General features: G+C 45.3%; 1 long non-coding RNA gene across 1 annotated transcript; it reads right to left on the bottom strand.

Moving 5' to 3' along the window:
• Window positions 1-1,679: 1,679 nt before the first annotated feature.
• Window positions 1,680-13,277, bottom strand: LOC122462304. Its single transcript, XR_006284777.1, has 3 exons — window positions 13,084-13,277; window positions 8,464-8,554; window positions 1,680-3,136 (listed from the first exon to the last, which is right to left on the bottom strand). It is a non-coding gene; the product is annotated as an uncharacterized LOC122462304 (long non-coding RNA).
• Window positions 13,278-14,242: the final 965 nt, after the last annotated feature.

Genomic DNA, 14,242 nt, shown 5'->3' with positions numbered 1-14,242 from the left:
CTTCTGTCCCCCCAAATGGAACAAATAAGAGGGAAGCATTTTCCTCTGAGATTCAGAAAAGAGGATCGGTCTTGCCTCAATCCTGCAGTCTTACGAACATGTTTTGTATTACTCCCATGAGTCGTTCCATTGCTTTCAATGGACTGACTCATGGCGATGAAGTTAAATCTTTGCATGATTGGAGCTTCTCTCCCCACTCCAAACGTCAGATGAACTCTGTCTTTCAGGAATCATGGTGTTAACAGGGAGCTGTGAAACGTGACAGACAATGAGACAAGGAGGATGCCATTCAGTGCTCCATGATTTTTCATAGAATCTTTCACAAAATGAATGAAGCAAGATGATTGCAAAGTGAAATAAAATAGAGCAGAGGGAGAGAGAAATAAGATGCTGTGTAGACCAGTGGGGAAAGCTATATTTTCTGATGAGAGATTTTTCTTGTTTGAGTCCCATCATTATGTACAAAGTGATTCAGGAGCATGTTTTGTTAATTCAGCTTGTCTCTGAAGGAAATGATTTGGGATCATCATCTGCTTTTTCCTCTTCGACAATAGCAGATAGAAGACACTTAGATGTCAAAACACAAAAGACATTACTGTACGGTGTGTGTGTTTTGTGGGCAGGCAGTGGCTATGGTGAAATATAATAAAGCATTTTAACAGTAAATGGTCTGGCATGGAAAAAACATACTGCCCGATCCTATTAGAGTGACTGCTTTTCATAGGAGAGCTCCTACCAATGAGGATATTATAAGATCACTGTTTATAATAATTACTTACGCCCAAGTTTGCTTGAGAAACAGGCCCTTTAGTAGATTCTTTGAGCACAAGCAGTGCTTAATTTGTGCCAGGGCTTGCCAGGTCTGAGACCCAGCACCTCTAGGCTTGGCAGTTCATAGCTCCAGGACCTCTGGGCTTGCTGCATCAGTTATGAATGTAAAAAAGTGCTTGAGCCGCAGCTCCTACTTGCTTGAGCCCCGACACCTCTTTCGTTACAAATTAAGCACTGAGTACAAGTGACACTACTTAAATAACTAATAAGGGACAGGTGGTGTCAGATGGTTTTCCAGGGCGTGCTCCAGTATTTTCATATAATGAGATGAGCAGCTGATACTGCTCCATTAGCTTTGTGCAGTTTTTCAGAAGACACAGACTCGGAACTTTACAATTTTGGAGGCAGAAATAAAGTAAAGTTTCCATAGTGCAGATCCACTGAAACTGCCACGGAGAGCTGTAAAGTACATCTCCCTGTACCACTGAGATTTGCTATATCCAGGGAGGATTCATCCCAAAGACAGGAGGTGTTTGCTCTATTGCTCTCCCTTAGGGGTACCCTCCCCCAACCCCGCTCCTCCATACCTGAGGGAGGCAAAAAGAGCTCTGCAGGAACCTTGCTAGCCGAGGCTGCTGAGGGGATACCAATGATTCAGTGCATCCTCTGACCAAGTTGACCATACCCTTTCCCAGACACTACTACTCACATTTTAGGCTGGGATGGTCCCCTAAGGCCTTCCTGGTTCATGGGAGCTTGTGCCACTCCAAAATCCCTACCTAGTGACGTTACCACAGTTGGGGGTCTCTCCACCAGAAGCAAGCATAGACCCTTCATGATTTTAGCCCCTTTATGCAAAATTTTAAAATATCTTTGTATTTGGATACAGCTTTTCTGTTTTAGATTTAGATCAGTGTTTCATACTCATGTCATTAACAACAGATTTCAGGTGCTCACGAAAAGCTCGCACACTATAGCAGGGATGTGAAAGCAATCACAGCACCATGACGATCCATCTGACCCTGTTCCCACCAAGGACTTGTTATAGAAGTTCGCCAAAAGCATTTTTAATACAATGTTAGGAAATGCCTTCAGCTTTCAATGAGCGAGAAACAAAACCTGGGGCTTCAATGTGCGTTTTGCCTGAATAAGGGTGAAGGCGCCACACATTCAATGAAAACAGTGCTGAGCCCATGTAAGGATGCTGAACATAGGCTTTGTTTCTGGGTGGAATGCAAATAGTATCTGTAGTGATTTATCTATGCCCTCAAATTTGCAAGTGAGAGAAGGTGAAATTTTTGCAAGGGTTTTTCCTTTTGTTTTCTCGTCTCTGATATGTGAATACCAGATTCCATGGTAAGACACAAGGGTGGTCAAAATTTTATTAGGTTAAACCAAGTTTTATAGTAAACTCTCAAAATCCCACAATAGGGAACAAGGACCTGCAAACTACTGCCCTCTGCAGTGCGACACAACACCATAATATAAACACATAAATACTTTTGCCTTTGTATCTAAGGTCTGAAATAAATGTCTCAGTTATCATCAACAGAATACCTTGTAGCCAATTAAAAACCTGTAGTCTTATTTTTAGGGAACGTTAATTCAAATGAATGCAACATCAGGACATGACAGATTGGTAATACTTTGCTTAAGGTATTTACACCTCAGTATCACACTCAGCTATTTTTATAAGGTGTCAGTGGCCAGATAGGAATCAAGAATTCTATTTATACACATGATACTCCTGAAAGAGTAAATAGAAAGGATGGATTTTGCTAAGTATATAAATTATTTCACATTTGCAATGAATATTTTAACTCTATCACTTTGTCCATTCTCTGATACCCCTCGATAGATCTCCTCAGCTGTTATAATTGCAATGATACCCTGGAGTGCACAGTGTAAGCACTTCCTTTCTCGTGAGCTTATAAATGAGAGAAGTCCCACAGAGGTCTCGTATGGGTAATCCTCTTACTATTGCACTGCCCTAAGGGCAGCTCGACTTGTGATAGCATCACTAGTGTACAGGTCATGGGGATTTTACCATCAAGTGCTCTAACCTGCTCTGACCAAATCTAGACAACACAGTGGTAAAAATGCCTGAGCCCATACTAGCATGGTCACTACTGTTACCAATGCGGGAGGTAAGAGAGGCGCTGTGGCCCAGTGCATAGGGCACTGAACTGGGGCCCTGAAGAGCTATGATCTCCTCCTGGCTCTGCCATAGGCCAGCTGTTGTGATCTTGGGTAAGTCGTTTCTCCTTCTGCTGTCTTCCTCTTAAGTTCTCTGGGGCAGGAACAAATTCTTACTCTGTGTTTGTACAGAGCGCAATGGGGCCCCAATCTTGGACTGAGTCTTGAGCTGTGAATATAATACAAATAATCCATAATAATAATGTCCAAATTCATCCCAGTTTAAACAAGGCCAGTGGGTTTCTAAGTATCAGAGGTTTGAGAAACCTGAAAGAGTTTTCTCATTGAAAAGAAAAATAAATGACTAAAATTTTGGGCAAATTGCAATAGCAGAGAACAACAGCAATATTGATTTTTCTCTGAATAAAACATTTGGTTTTTTTTACATATAGTCACTTGCCATTGGGATTACCGGCTTTATAGAACTCTTAAACAAATTAACATAGGATAGGTGTATAATTAAGCTGTCCACTGACTCTTTAAAATGAATATGTAAAGACCTGCCATGAAGTCTAGTAGTTTCTTCAGTGAGAGGGATTGAAATAATTAACAGTAATTCCAGTAAAAGAGATACCGCTGTGCTTAGCAGCACTCACTGTGGGTTGTAGAATATACTTTAAAGTAGGCTGCTTTATCTCCAGCAGTCATATGGTAAATATGTCAGAGGATCACAAATGCACTCTGTATGCAGGATAAAGCCTGCTGCCTCAACAGATTAACTGCTAGGATACTGTAACTCCACATGAAGAAACACTTTGATATGTGATGCCCTTTTAACAAAATATGCTTCATTTTCTAGTCACTGGTGCAGACTTTGGTGCCTTGATAAACATTATGCTTTTAGCCGGTAGTGGTGTTGTCCATCATGACAATGTCTTTATTGCCCTAGAACACCCACACAGGGGAACTGCTTCGTAAGCACAAGAAGCTGACATATAGAATGTGGTACCAGAGAGGCTCCTTCTGTCTCTGTGTGATTCACCCCAGCAGAAGGCAGGTGGGGAGCTGGAGTGAAGACAGTCATCCAGCTGACACAAAGCACTAGGAGACATCAGAGAAAGCAGTGGCTCCCCTCTGTGCCAGTAGGAAGGGCAGGGTGCTTTGTCTGACTGCTGGAGAGAGACTGACTGGCTCCAAAACACTTCTGTGTCAGCTGAAAGCTCCTAAATGAAATATTTTCTGGGGAGAGGACAGCATCCCTTTGGATTGCAGTTTGCCTCTGAGCTCTTGTCCTCTGTAACTCCCAGGTGGCCAAGGTCCCACTAGGCCCTCTCTCGGCATACAGTTACTGCTCCGGAGCTATGAGATGGTAGTGTGTGTGAGGCTACATGGGATTATTCAATTTACTCATTGGCTCCATACCAAGGGGAAAACCTGGCCCCATTAATGTCAAATAGGCATTTGGTTTTGACTTCAATGGGGCCAGAATTTCACTGGTGGTGCTTTCTCTCACCAGGCACATCTGTCTTCAGGATTGACTGAGTCTGTGCAAAATCAATGTAAGCAGGAATAAAGGACTAACATGCCCTCTACGCCCACCTAATATATTTTCCATGTGGTGTGGAATATGTTACTTCTACTAAAATTCTTAGATCGATTAATGGATCTCATTCACGAGGAGTTTTATTTCTGGTGAGTATGACACCACCTTTGGTACACTCGCTGTCTGTTTCCCTTTAACTTCTCCTTTCGTTATGGTCCTTAGGGGTCCAGCAAGGCAAAGATGGTTTGTCAGGGCGCACAGGTAGACACTAACTCAGCGGGTCTGTCTCAACTGTTTACACTGTAATTGTTTGCAGGGCTGTCCCCAGGAGCCTCATGATTGCAAGTGGGAGAGAATGTTTGATTTTGAAGAGAAAGTGGTGGGCATCCAGCCAGCCAAGGTAACAGCTTTACCATCTGCGTCAAAGTCATACATCATAACGATCTTTCAAGGTCGATCTTGCAGCTTAACAAAATAAATGAGGACCCTGGGGGGTGGATCCTGGTCCCAGTGAAGACAATGGCTAAACTCCCCTTGACTTCAATAGGGCCAGGATTTCAGCCTATGTTATTTGAGAACATCCAAAATGCTATTAACAGTGCTTGCTTGTGCACCGAAAGAAATAACATAAGTCCACCTGCTCATGGCAATAAAAAACATCAGGAACAGCAAAAAGAAGCTCCAGATGACACTTATCTGTAAGGTCTTGTCTAGACTAGGGTTTAAAGGTGTGATGTGAACACATTAGCTAATTTGTGCTAATATGCTTTAAGTCTAGTGTCGAGAAGACACACTACCTTCACATGGGCGACACTGGTCAAGGTAAAGTGCAGGTAGCTGAAGCCTAGACTTTAATGTGTCCACTGTAGCATGTGTTTATATTTCATCTTGTCTATGTTACACTTTGACCATGGTAGACACTGCAGATGTGCTAACAACACACCTCTTATTCTGCTCTAGACAAAGCCTACAATACCCAACAGGCTACTGTAGAAGGAACCATTGTGAATCAAGGGCTTGGTTCTGCTCTTATTTACACTGGTGTCATTAGGGTGTAGTTCTGCTGAAGTCAGTGGAGTCTGACTCTGCAAGACAGCCAGGAATTCATAGGTTATTGCTTATGAAAAACATTCGCTTTCTTTCATAAAAATGCAGCTGTGTACCCATTTGCCTAATATTACTCATTTGCATACGGAACCCTGCAAAATCTTAAACCCATTACTGTTCATCAATGAAATTCTATTAACAATACTTTGTACTGTAGTAGACATTGAACTATATTGAACCTTGATAACTATAGTTTAGGCTCCAAATATATGTTTACGTTTCCCTAATGTTCTCTTTATGATTCAGTAAACTGGGTTAGATTTGAAATTATGGAATCTTTTTTCATGTCAGAAAATTTGTATTGGTATATTTCTATTATATGAATGCCACGAGTGTATATTTATACTGCAATTAACACAGTACTTTCCCAGTATTTTCTCAGTTAATATTTTGTGGGAGAGGCCATAAACTGACAATCTTTTCTGGCTAGGATGCTAGGTTTTTAGGGGGTCCTATTAAACCTTTGAAAATAACAAATATTGACAGCTTGTTCATTTTATGGAAACTCCTAATAATTTACACCAGAAATAACAATAAATTGAGCGTGTAATGTTAAAGGGTCACTGAGGCAAAACTAACAAATTATTAACTCTTTCACTTCTTCATTTTCTTTGGAGTACCTTTGATAGACAGTACAGTAGATGAGTGTTAATGCGATGGTGTGCTTCCCGTGTTATTCACAGTTGTTATACCATGTCTGGCATCTTTACGTTTTTGTGAGATACAGCAGCTTTTGCTGAATTGTGATTTATCTGATCAAAGGCATTCAAAGAATATACCCTTAAATTTGCTGTGTGTGAGAGAGAGTGGGTCTGCACTGAGTTGCACTCTCAGATCTTGTTCCACTTCATAGCTAGTATGTAGTGAGGAGAAGGAAGGGATCTAAGGAGAAACTATCAACTGGGAGAGAAAACAGGAGGAAGAGTGAACCAACCCGCTCCAGATGCACCCCTCCTTTATTTTTTCTACAGACAATTCAATCCACTTGCTCTCAGCACCTACTGCAAGTAATCAACCCTCTCCTATCCCCCTCTCCATCCCATCTTCCTGCAACTCCCCTCTTTAAATAAAAGCTAAACAACATGACACTGTATTTTTTAATGTAGGGTCACAGCAAGGGAGAATGCAGTAACCCTAAACTCAGAAGTCACAGTGCTACCTAAGAACTGAATTTTAGTCTCTGAGCCCTTGTCTATATTAGGGGTTTGGGCAAATAATTTCCTACTATTGCGAACACTTTAGTTTCTGCTGTTTAGTATTAAATAATACTTATTAACTCCTTCAAAAGTAGCAATAGCATGATACATTTATAGGCACTGCCAAACAGTATCAGACCAGTGCTCCATCTAGTTCATATCTTGTCTCCAGGAGTGTTCCGTACCAAATACTTCAGAGGAATGTGCAAGAAACTCCATAGTGGACAATTGTGAACTAACCTGCTCAGAGAGAGGAAGTTTCTTTCTAATCCTTGTCAGGTAGTGATTGTCTTATGCCCTGAAAAATGAGAATTTATCTCCTTTATACTTTCTTTATCCTTACTAATTAATTTGAATTCTCTTTATCCATATATGTCTAAACCTTTTTGAATCCTACTAAGCACGTGAACCCAGATCCTCAAAGTTATTTAGGCACCTAACTCCCTTTGAAGATCTGGGCCCAGACATCCAAGATGTCTTCTGTCAGTGAGTTCTATAAGTTAATTATGCATTGTGTAAAAAGTATTTCCTTTCATCCGTTTTAAATTTGTTGCTCTTCAAGACTTAACATTTTGTTATAAACACATGAAATTCCATTACTGGGTTAGACTGGGACAGACCTGTCACTTTTCTGAGATCATTTTAAGCTTTCATTTCTTATGATGATTCCAAATGTTATTAAATGGAATCATTGTTTAATTGAACAGAAGAGCGAGAATTAAATATGGATTCTGTTCCTGGTTCTGCCGCAGTCTTGCTGTATGCCTTGAGCAAGTCACTAAAGTCATTTTTATACGGGAGAAATTTACAACAACAACAACAACAAATCTCCACTGGTTCTAACACAAATTCAGCTGAATTAGTGGAAGTGATGGTGGGAGCCCCATTTAGATAAGGTTCCCACAGCTGAATGCCCATTTTTACCAATGCTTCAATTAGCATTAGCTTTCAACTGGCTTAACTAAAATGGTGGTGAAAAAATGCCTGGTTGCAGGAGCCTTGTCTATAGTAGGGTTTCACTATTGCTAACATGAGTTCAATTGAACTTGCAGGATTATTTTTTTAAGTTTCTCCAATGTACACATGGCCTTACATTCTCTGTGCATCAGTTTTCTCATCTGTATAATCGAGGCCAAATAATTAGGTACTTTACTAGTGTATTGCAATTCACTGATGTCTGTAAAGTTTTTTGAGATCCTTTGATGAAAGGCGTTTAGCATTCATATACATATATTTTTGAAGAGGTATAAGACTGAGAATGTTGTGTTCTAATGGCATTTTGAATGTCTAAAGGTTTCTTTCTGTTGCAAAGCAACATTTCAAATCTTGGTCTACAAAATGTTACTGTGACCTTGTTATTATTGCAGGAGAGGATATCGACAAAAAATGAATTACAGTATTAAGCCTGGCTTCTGCACTGAGAACCACATGGACAGACTCCAGAACCAGCCTGGAGCCCCTCTAAGTTCTTGGTGCAGGATGGGGGCCTTAGGTTGCGAGAAGCGCTGCCAAAGAGCTGGTTCACATGTGTTTTCCATTACAAGATTTGCAGTTTTGTTTGCTTGTACTTATGTTTTTGCCATCTACGTGGAATGGGAGTTAAAAATTAAGGTTTGTACAGTATATTAAACCAATAAAATAAGTAAGAAAGAAGTATTGCAGGTGATTGGACTCTAGATTTAAGGACTAGATCTTATCTATCTGTCTTACCTGTCTAGGTGCTAAAAAGGGCTCCATCACAATCTTATCTGAGAACTTCCCAATACAGAAAATAATAATCTCATTCTTCTTCCTTCCCAGCCTGGAAGAGGAATAGTTTGATTAACAGCATTTTGCTTTGTGTGAGTGTGCATCTGAAGACCTGCGTGAAGGAAAATAAAGTCAAATAAGTGGGCATTGCACTTAGTTTTGAATTTGGTAAGTCCTCTGCCCATTCTTATCTTTTGCATGAATGACTTCCATAGTATGGGTCCAGCTCCTGTGAAATTTCTATATCCCGTGCTCATGTGCCTCCCTTTGTTGATGAATGGATTCCATGGTTCCAGTGAAATGTAACTTTCACAGGTGGTTATAGTCACATTGGAAGAGGCTATCTCTTAGGCTGCTAGATTGAATCCAACAGCTGAATATTAGAACAGAGATCTAGAACTAGATTTTATATTCAGTGAGGAGCTAGTGCAGAGAAAGGCGTATTGGGGAATGTGCTCCTAGTGATGTGTGATGCTGTGCAGACAGGCTGCTGCGTTTTGTACTAAGGCATTTGATTCCTTTTCTAGACAAGAGTTACAGTAATCCAGCCTGGCAGTCATCAGTGCGTGGCCAAGTCTGAAAATGATAAGATTAGGCAGGATTTTGTGGCCAGTTGGCACTGGGAGTTGGCATTTTTTGCTTCCATAGCTATTTGGGCAACCAATAACACTGAGGAATCTAAAAGGACTGCAAAGGTGTGGGCTGACTTAACAAACCGAGCTTGAATATGTTATAGGGGGATAGCAATTATTGGTATCCATTGGGAGTAAGCAAGGTCTGAATGAGCTCTCCCCTGACATCTAGTGATGAGCTGTCAGAGATATGGGGGGTGGGGGTAAGGAGAGGAAGACTTCAGGGCCAGATTATATTTACATGAACCTATTCTACTTAGGTAAACAACAGACAGATCTGTTTCTGCAGTTTCCACAGTATGCATCCGATGAAGTGAGCTGTAGCTCACAAAAGCTCATGCTCAAATAAATTGGTTAGTCTCTAAGGTGCCACAAGTCCTCCTTTTCTTTTTACAGACAGATCTGTGTTGCCCAAATGATCAGTTTTGGCTGGTGTTGGGTTATTATTCACCTTTAGTATTGAATGCAGGGGTAATGAAATGTTGTTATCCTTATTGCAGGAGTAAAGAGCAGCAAGACTATACTTAGCTTGTCCTAACTGAGGGGGTCACCCTCAACTGAATTGAACTCACTAAGCAGGGGGTTCAGATACCAGAGCCCAGTGGAAGGGAGAGAGTGTGGGAACAGGTATTTCTGTGGGTGGGGGAGGGATACTCAGTGGTTTGAGCATTGGCCTGCTAAACCCAGGGTTGTGAGTTCAATCCTTGAGGGGGCCATTTAGGGATCTGGGGCAAAAATTGGGGATTGGTCCTGCTCTGAGCAGGGGGTTGGACTAGATGACCTCCTGAGGTCCCTTCCAACCCTGATATTCTATGATTCTGCCTGGTGGTGTGGGCTCTGCCGAAAAGTCATAAGCACCATTTGACCCACCCCTCTCCACTGTTTAAAGACAGAGCTGATTAGGCTCAATTCAGAGTCTTTTGTTCAGTGATCACTAGAGCAGAAATAACTGGTAATCAAATCTAAGTGCTGAAGCCTTAGACCTGCTATGGGACAACATTTCTGTGGAAGAGACTGCCCAGCCTGCATGAGCGGTGAGCTTCCCCCACTAGCCACTGAAGTCATTGAGCAGAACCTCAAGAGATTGACTCACAGAGGTCACAGTAGAGAGGCAGGTGGCAGCAGAAGGTGACGGGGCAGGGCCATCTGCAGCGGAGTAGATGAGGCCACTGGTGCTGGAACTATGGTCCCACTCCCTGCTCCTCCTCTTTCCCTGGGGCCCTGCCTCCTGGGCAGGCCAGAAGTTGGAGATGGCCATGGTAAGAGCTGCCCTAGGAGCCCAGGTTGCTGTGGGGAGCCCTGGGCAGAGGGCTGTGGTGCCCCAGAGCAGCCCCTAGCCCATGTCCCTGCCCCCTGTGGCGCACTGCCCAGGGCAGGTGGAGGGTCCGGGGCTCCCCAGATGGCTCTTAGCACAGCCTGGCTCTGGCTGCCAGCCTGGCCAGGGGCCAGGACCTCCAGGGGAAGAGGAGGAGCAGGGGTGGGGTCCCATGGCAAGAGGGGGCTAAGGCCCACCTCAGCCCCCAACTGGGAAGAGGCTGGCACTGCTGGCAGGGGCTGCACTTCACCTGATCAGCTCACCAGCTGCGAAGTGCAGCCCGTCGCCACCCTCTGCACCTGTCCAAGGCTACTATGCCCATGTTAAACAGTGGGCAGGCACAGCCCTCCCACTTTTAAAAGTGGGGGGCCATGGCCCCCCTGGTTCTGGAACCTCTACCTCCACCCTCACCCCCCCCCCCCACGTGGGAGGTGAACTAATGTGAACGCACCTATGAACTCTGGATCTTCAATGACCAGGAACAGCAGCGGTGAGTGGGGTGTGGTGAAAGGAGAAGGGAGTGGCATGTTAAAAGGATATTTGTTGGACTTTCACACTGCAAAGTGAGAAACGGAGGCAAAGAACACTGCCTGATGTACTCTGGGTTGGGAATTTTGCTCATGGTGGGATGTGTTGGAATCACGATTGTGGTGTTTTTCCAAATTAATACCAGGTTCCTTTCCACTTTTTATTAAAAGTTTTCTCTTGCTATATGTGAGGGGACTGCTGCCCCCTTACTAACATTCAGTGGGGGTGTTTTAGTTGCTAGCTCCCAGTAATCAAAGGGGAAGGGTCAATGGGGAATCAGGACCCTGAGACTGGCAGCCCCCAGGAGCAATGGGGAGAGGCCAATGCTCCAGGTCAGCCTGAATGACAGGGTGGGCAGCTAATCAGGGAGTCAGGAGGCCGGGGAGGTCCCATCCTCCGTGTGAGCTGGAATTGCCTGGGTCAGACAGAGTGGGGCCAAGCTAAGGAGAAAGCAGGGGACCAAGCTGAGCTGGGGAGCAGAGCTGGGCCAGATCCTGAGGGACCAGAAAAGCAGCCCAGAGAGAGCAGACCCTGTCCTGGGAGCAGAGCTGCAGCCCCAAAGCCAGAGGCACAGCCCAGAGAGAGCAGACTTGCCCTGGGAGCAGAGCTGCAGCAACCAGAGCCAGAGGGGCCAGAGAAGCAGCCCAGGGAGCTGGAGGCAGAGCAGCAGCCGTGCTGAGGTAGAGTGGAGCTGGAGCTGGGGCTGGAGCAGTCCGGAGCCGGGTGTCGTGAGCAGCTGGGGAGAGTGAGGGGGACCCTGGGCAGTGGGCCCAACACAGGGAGACGCCTCAGCCAGGAGGCTCTGCAGGCCAGACTCGAAGGGGGATTGGTAAACCTGACAGGGCAGGGGCAATGCTGGGAAGAAGGGCCCTGCCACCTAGAGCCTGGGGCTACCACCAGAGCGAGTGTCCAACCCACAGCATCCCTGCAGCACAGCCAGGGCCTGAGAAGGCGGCCTGGGACTTGCAAGGAATAGACTGTGAACTGCCCTGACATTCCAAAGACACTGTTTGTGATGTTCCCTGCCACAGAGCGGGTTGATGTTTCCTTTAACCTTTCCCATTTCCCCTTATTCTTTTTAAAATTAATTGTTGATTAAATAACTTACATTTGCTTCAAATTGTATGTAATAATCAGTGGGTCAGACAAGTGCCCATTGTGGAGAGAGTACCCCGGAGTGGGGACACCCTAGCCCCTGTCCTAGGTGACCACAGCAGGGTTGGGGGTTGAGCTCCCCAGGAATCCTGGACCCAGCCTTGTTGGGGTTATGAGGACTCAGCCAGACAGGAGAGTGGAAGGGGAGTCCTCAAGGGCAGAGAAGCCACTGGGTAAAGGAAGTGGGAGCGAGGACTCAGATCCTTTCACTAGCCCACTTCACCGGGGTAGTGCAGAAGCCAGGAAAGTTCCCCACAATAGCGGGACTATTCCCCCGCTTACATATACACTGACTCAGTGCTTTCGAGAGGGGAAGTATGGCCTCTTAGAGGCACCCAGGAATGGTGTTTAATTTTCCCAGATTACTGGGTGGGGGCTTGAGACAGTTCTGTGTTGTATTGTTAAGAGGGACCCTTAGATTTTGAAGCTCGCATTTGTTGCTGCCGACTCCACCTGGCAGAAGAGTTACAGAAATAATGCAATTTATGGGGAAAAAACCCCAGATTTTAGGGCAGGGGTGGGCAAACTTTTTGGGCCGAGGGCCACATCTGGGTGGGGAAATTGTTTGCAGGGCTAGGGCAGGGGGTTGGGGTGCGGGAAGGAGTGCAGAGTGTGGGAGAGGGGGCAGTGGGCAGAAACGGGCTCAGGGCAAGGGATTGGGGCAGAGGAGGGGTGCGGAGTGTATTAGGGGGCTCAGGGCAGGGGGTTGGGGTGCAGACTGCAGGAGGGGTGCGGACTGTGGGAGAGAGCTCAGGGCAGGGGGTTGGGGTGCAGGAGGGGTGCAGTGTGTGGCAGGGGCTCAGGGCAGGGAGTTGGGGTGCACAGGGGTACAGGGTGCAGCAGGGGGCTCAGGGCAGGGGGTTGAGGTCTGGGGTGCAGCAGGAGGCTTAGGGCAGGGATTTGGGGGGCAGGGTGCAGGAGGGGTTCAGGTTCCGGCCTGGCGCTGCTTACCTAAAGCAACTCCGGGGTGGCAGCAGTGCGCACCGGGGCCAGGGCAGGCTCCCTGCCTGCCTGCCTGCCCTGGCCCCACACTGCGCTGCTCCGGGAAGCAGCTGGCACCACATCCCTGCACGGCCCCTGGGGGAGGGGGGCCGCAGGGCTCCGCATGCTGCCCTTGCCACGCCTCCAGGTACCTCCCCCAAAGTTCCCATTGGCCGCGGTTCTCCACCAATGGGAGCTGTGGGGGGCAGTGCCTGGAGGCAAGGGAAACACATGCAGCCTTCTGTCCCCCTAGGGCCTCAGGGACGTGGTGCTGGATGCTTCTGAGAGCGGCATGGAGCCTGCGGCACCACGGGGGGGCAATCCCGCGGGCCGGATCCAAAGCCCTGAGGGGCTGGATCCGGCCCACGGGCCGTAGTTTGGGCTGTGCAGTTTTGTTGGGCAGTGCTGTGAGGCTACACATTAGTTACACAGCCCACAATCAGGGAATACACCAGTCCAAGGTATATTTATAAACAGGTTCCTGTCAAGGATGTTAGCTGCACCATCATTTTACCAGCAGCAGCAACTTTGCTGATTTCTGTTTACAATGAAATGTGTTTTTTAATGAACTTTCTGATTGTGCCTGAGAGTCAGCCTGTGATGAAATCATGTGTCACATAAGAGCTCTGTTTTTAAATAGATGTTTAAAAACAGTTAATTTATTTTAATTTGATACTGCATCAAGAAATGTATTCTTAGTAGTTTTAACTTTAACCACATTCATTACATACTATGCAATATGTAACTGTCTGATTTTTTCTGAGGTGTGTAGAGATAGCTAAATATGAGAGTTTATTTTGACAAAATAATTCTGTTAGTGATTAATTTTTGCTCAGCCAAATGTCTTCGGAACTGTATTGTCTTTTATTCTGTTTGCAAGCTAATTAATTGGACTGCAGATTGTGGTGCCAATTATAGACATTTCAAAGGATTAAGGATCATAGGATTACCTCTCGTCAATAGATGAGAATGAATAAGTAAGAGGTGGCTTGTACTTTCTACTAAGTATTCTGCTTCTACTTGTAACGTCTGTTATACAACCATGTTTTTTTAATCAACTTTTCCCCTAATGTGCCCTCTATCTTGGCTGACCTATGTTCAGGCAGCATTGGTTAGATTCTGTTCCAGT

Source organism: Chelonia mydas, chromosome 1 (genome assembly GCF_015237465.2).
Source record: "Chelonia mydas isolate rCheMyd1 chromosome 1, rCheMyd1.pri.v2, whole genome shotgun sequence".
Taxonomy (NCBI): Eukaryota; Metazoa; Chordata; order Testudines; family Cheloniidae; genus Chelonia; species Chelonia mydas.
The sequence above is the reverse complement of the archived record's forward strand: the minus strand, read 5'-3'. Positions and strand labels throughout refer to the sequence as shown.